The 5,832-nt window shown below is 44.1% G+C and overlaps 1 protein-coding gene across 4 annotated transcripts in view; it reads left to right on the top strand.

The window, feature by feature from the left end:
* Window positions 1–5,832, top strand: part of KDM4C (lysine (K)-specific demethylase 4C) — a 411,252-nt gene that overhangs the window by 315,692 nt on the left and 89,728 nt on the right. The gene's annotated exons all lie outside the window — the stretch shown is intronic.

Below are 5,832 nucleotides of genomic sequence, written 5' to 3' on the forward strand. Positions count from 1 at the left end.
ATATCACTAAGTCTAGTAAAATTGCCTTCACCTTTGTCTGAAGTTTCCATATCCAAATTCCATATCCAAATTTAAAATATACTGAAATTTATTTCATTGCTTCCTGTTTTCTTAGTATCCTGAAATATTTATATATAGTATCCTGTATAGTATATATATATATATACTATATATATATAGTATCCTGAAATATTATATATATATATATAAATATAAAAAAAAAATATTTATTTGGCTGCATTGGGTCTTAGTTGTGCCATGTGGGCTCCCTAGTTGAGGTGCTTGGGCTCAATACTGGTGGTGCCTGGGCTTAATTGCTCTGTGGCCTGTGGGATCCTAGTTCCTTGACCAGGGATCGAACCCACATCCTTTGCATTGGAAGGTGGATTCTTAACCCCTGGGCCACCAAAGGAGTCCCAGAAATCAATGTATTCTTGTCTGTCAAATGTAATTTCCATGTGGGTTCAGTGATTCACCGGGAAAACTCACTGGACTCAGCTTGTAGTTGTTCTCACAGCTGTGATTACAGTAGAAGGACACCAAGCAGACTCAGCAAAAGAAAAAGGCACAAGAGGTGGAGACTGGAGAAAATCAGCAGCAAGCTTCCAGAGTTCTTGTCCAGTGGAGTCACACAGGACTCCTTAATTCCCCCGAAACGAGTTGTGGCAACACATGTAAAATGTTGCCAACCAGAGAGGCTGGTTAGAGAATTGGTGCCCAGAATTTTTCCTCATAACTGATCACATTGGGACCCTCTGCTTAGCATGTACCAAAATTCCAGGCTCCCAAACAGATCCCATGGACGGAGTAGCCTGGTAGGCTGCAGTCCATGGGGTCGCGAATAGTCGGATATGGCTGAGTGACTTCACTTTCACTTTTCACTTTCATGCATTGGAGAAGGAAATGGCAACCCACTCCAGTGTTCTTGCCTGGAGAATCCCAGGGACGGGGGCGCCTGGTGGGCTGCCGTCTATGGGGTCGCACAGAGTCGGACACGACTGAAGTGACTTAGCAGTAGCAAAGGGAAATAAGCATTTGGGTTGTTACTGTGCAGTTTAGGCATTGTGAGCCTTTCTTTTCAGGAAACAGTGGGAACTCTTTCGAAATTCAAGTTTTCAGACTCCTGCCAGGGGCTACCCTTGTCAAAACTTTCAAGGGATAGAAGTCTCAGGCCTGCTCTGTTAGTTCTTCCTACACAACCTGGAATAGAAACCTAGAAATACCCATTTACACCAAAGGAGAAAATAAATTTGCTGAGTAAAGAGTATGTATGTTAACTTCTTTAAGAGTGACTTTTTGGACATCTCTCTAGCTTAGTTTTCACCTCTGTAAAATGCAGTAGTACTTTGCACTTTAAAATCCTGTGTTCCTGTATGTTTTCTTTTGCGTTTTACATCTGCAGTTCTCAGACTGGGGTCCATGTACCCTAGGGTAATGTGAAGACTGTCTCAGAGGAACAATGCATGGGTAGTTCTGAGAGGATCAATGTTCAGATCCTCAGCTTTTGTATATGCTCTTTCCTCATCTTGGTGTGGAGGAGAGAGAAGCTTGGGAGGAGCTCTCTTCCCTCTCACCCCCGCCCCTTTTGGTTTACAGAATAAATGCATTGCTATCAGGTGGGTAAACAGAGGGACAGATTCTGAGGTCAAGTGTTCAGAGAGCAAAGCAAAGGTAGATTAGGTGATATATAATGAAGAGAACAGCACATTATTTTGCTTGGGCCATAAATGTATTGCAAAGGTTGTGACCTTATTTACTAGCTACTCACTGAAATCCATAGTCTTCACTTCCTTGGGCCGCATCTAGTCCGCATCACTCAGCTGCCCGTGCAGGGAGGAGCTCAGCCAAAGTTATGGGAAGAAAGTGATGAGTGACTCCCACGCTGGACTTCTGAATACTCCCTTCTGTCCTCTTCCTCACTTTTTTTCTGGAAAGGAGTTGACCCAGAGAGAGACCCCAGAACCCAAATGTTGAGATGGCAAGCACTTTTGTCCCTGAATGACTGTGAAGATTGTTACCTCATTGAACTGTTTTCCAGCCCAGTACTGTCATGTGAGCCAGAAAATGAACTTATTATGTTTAAGTCATTATGTAGTTGGACCTATATTTTACCGTAATGCACTCATGATTTACCTCTTAGAATTCAGAAATGAGGTGCTTGGTATGGGGATGCATATTAATGTATTTATTTTAAAAAGTGAATTCAGTCTTTTTCTGATAGAAATCGAATCTGTTTGGTAATGAGGATGAGAACCGCCTTTGTCTATTGATCATATATATGGTTGACATTTCACATAAATTCAGCTTAATGTGCAGTCCCAAAATTTGACAAAAATATATTTAAAGCACATGTATAATTGTATCTTGGAATTCTATGCTGGAAAAGAGTATCCTTTACTTTTTACCCCAATCTTAAAATTAAAAGATAAAATTTATAAGGGTTAACTTTAACACACACAAGGAGAGATATAGTTTTCTGAAACTCTTGGAGAAATTATAAGCAAAAACAATTGAAGACTGCTAATGTATAAGAGGATTGTTAGCAAGTAGTTTAAATGAGTCTTGGTTGATCTGATTAATAAACAGGCAGTTAGTTATTCACTTGTGTAAGTGAGCTAATGTTCAGGGCAAACCTAAGGCAGAGACTAATGCTCCAGCTTGAACAACTTGGACTGTTGTATGTCTTCCAAATTACCCTCTTAAAATATTTGTATGGATCTCATCAGGCAGGTGAATGGAAAGGTTGAGTAAGTGGTCTTCCTGTGAGAAAAGTGTACACATAGGGGGATTACTTCACTTAGTGCTGCCAGTAAACCTGAAATTTTATTGTTGCTTCTCCTTTCCTGAATCTCTTTTATGTGCTGAGGAGACACATAGATATGGGATGAACCTCGGGACCTGGGCCAAGTGTTTGTAGGAAAGAAATTGAAGAATAACTGGGTGACTAAAGTGCTAAGGGAAGGACTTCGTCTAACAGGATGCAATTTCCTAAAATTTATGGATTTGGCGAGCTTGGCACCCACAGCATCTTAAATAACGTAAGGAGATGTTCCTACTTGTGCCCCACACAGCACAGCGAGCTCACTGTGTGGGGCACACTCCTGCAGGCGAGGAGCAGCAGAGGGCAGTCTGAGCACGTGTCCTTCAGGTGGGTGAGCTGGAAAGGATCAGAGGCCCTCATCAGGAGTCACAGGCAGCATTACTGAAAGCATCTCCAAGAGTGTATCTCTGGCAACCATCCACTCTGAAGATGTTGGCAGTCATAAATGCCAGAGTCACACCTGGCATTTTTGATGAAAAACACTGAACACCCCATGGGTCCAGAGCCTGCAGGGCTGCTGGGGAAATCTGGGAAGTAGAATAACTGCTCTGCATAGAGCAGGATGCAGACAGACCTCTTACTGATGGAAGGAATCCTTTGGGTTTCCAGCGTCTGCAAAACAAGCATCTGAAGCCCTGGAGATGAGTTCAGAGGGGCAAACAGTAGAAGGTAGGCCAGGTGCTAGTAAGGAATCGCATGTGTTCCCTCAGAAACTCAAGGGACAGGCTGAACATCCTACATTTCTCACACTTCTTGAGAAATTGCATGTGAGAAGGAACCTAGAGAGCCAATTGCTGGCTAAAAGGATTTGCGGGGGGAGGTATTTGGGTGGATGATGTTTAGACACCAGGTGCCTTCCATTTGGTCTGGGCTGTTTCCAGTTGTCAAAGCTATATTCCTGAGCCCTCCTCCTGGAGATTCTGTGACTCCTCCAAGGCAGAGATGGTGACCTCTTCTGCTTTGTATCACCATGGCCTCATGTGGGGCCAGATTCCATATCTAGGAAGGGTTTAAGTGATGAATCAATGTTCAGGTTATGAGGTTTCTCTCCAGCCTCATCCACTAGAATGGAACAAAGGGAGGGACTCAGACCAACATCCCGTTAGGACTAGTGTGTGCTCACCCGAGTTTCATTTTAGCCTGCCTGGCAGGTGAGATTCAGGAGGAGTCAGTCAGGAGGAGAGCCCAGTCAGGCATTGTCACTGATACTCTGATCCTGATAAAACACTAGCGTGCTTGTCAGTCACCAAGTCGTGTCCAACCCTTTGTGATCCCATGGACTGTAGCCCACCAGGCTCCTCTGTCCATAGGATTTCCCAGGCAAGAATGCTGGAGTGGGTTGTCATTTCATTCTCCAGAGGAGCACCCTAACCCAGGGATTGAATCCATGTCTCCTGCATTGGCAGGTGGATTCTTTACCACTGAGCCACCAGGGAAGCGCTGTGACACCTGAGGCATCTCATTTAGAGCAACTCACCGGATCTTCCAGAGCCTCTCTGTGGGTGTTGATGGAAAGGGTAGTACTTCCTCTGTGGCCATTTGTGGAGACAGAGCTCTGACTGCTTCCTGCCTGTGGGCCCCAGGAAGCCTCCCGAAGATGTGGGCAGTCCTTGCCCTGTGAGCGTCTGCCTCGCTTCTGCAGCCTGCATTGACTGCTGACCTGACGCTTCATCTCTAGACTACTGGGTTGGCGTGCTCAGCTTGAGCTCACACTGCTTTAGAGCTGCTTCCTCGAGGGCAGGAAGATCCATAGGGAATAAAAATGAAACGGGCTATTTTGCCAAGGATTTGCAGTAGCAAAACAGAGAACTGACAATAGGGTCTTATGTCTGTTGCTCAACAGAGTGAATGAATGATCAAGTGATGCGCAATAAAAGGAAAGTGTCCGTGAGGAGAAATGGTAAAAATAGAGCACCAAACGTCAAGGGCTCCTTTGTTATTTAACATTTATATTCCTAGCCATTGTTAGGATTCAGTCTCAGGCGGGGATGAGACCTGAAGTTCCCTATTGTTTATTTTCCTGACGGAGCATGCACAGTATTTAATAATTTATCAGATAAGTAGCGTTCTCTCAATTCAACAGCCAGCATATTCTCAACAGTTCAGGAACATTCCCCTGGCCAACCCCCCCCCCCCCCCCCCATTCTCAGTTGGTGTTTTTGTGCATGTGTTTGTGTATATATGTGTTTTATAAAACACATATACATGTAAAATAAATTTAGTGTCTGTGGAGGTATGCATTTGTGTATGTCAGGGGAGAGAGGAGTTGATGTTTACTCTGGCTTCGTCTTAACTTGAGCGCAAAATCATCCGAAAGTCTAGATGAACATTTCTCTGGAAAGGGAAGAACATCCGGAGGGATCTTGTCCTAGTTGTGCTGTTGGCTACAAAACCTTTGGCAAGGAGTTTAGTCTCCAGGTGTCTAATATTATTTGCTACCTGTAAAATGAAATAATCATATCTAACATTCAGAGACATAACAGATCATGAATCACTGCATGTCAAGTGCCTGAGGCAAATGGAAGTTCTTTTTGAGACAGGATGGTAGCATTTAAACAGTAATGTTGGGGGACAGTCTGTATTCCTTGCACATCATCCCTGCTCTCAGAGGAAAGATAGGAGAGGTCTGTCCACTGTATCTCTATGAGAGTTTGGGTTCAGATCCTCAAGAGGGTTTTTGTTTGGGAGAAGATTGAGTAAGTAAAAGCATTTTAAGAGAAGACTAAAAAGCTACAGAGAATTGTAGGAAGGATTCAACTGATAGCACATGCCTTGCCACGGCAAAGAGCTACTCAAATGATCACCTTCAGATCCCTGTAAACAAGTGTCTTGAAGGGGCAAGGCTCTGAGGGATGAGGTGTTTGCTGCCATGGAACACTTTGGTGAAGATGAGACTTGGGGGAAGAAGAAAATGAGCTTGGGGCTTTTAATTTACTGTGAATGGTAATGACCCAGGCTGCTGCTGGCTGAAGCTCTTGGAGCCTCTGTTTGGTACCACCATTCCTCCGTTC

Source organism: Bison bison, unplaced genomic scaffold (assembly GCF_000754665.1).
Source record: "Bison bison bison isolate TAMUID 2011002044 unplaced genomic scaffold, Bison_UMD1.0 scf7180017864376, whole genome shotgun sequence".
NCBI classification, from domain to species: Eukaryota; Metazoa; Chordata; class Mammalia; order Artiodactyla; family Bovidae; genus Bison; species Bison bison.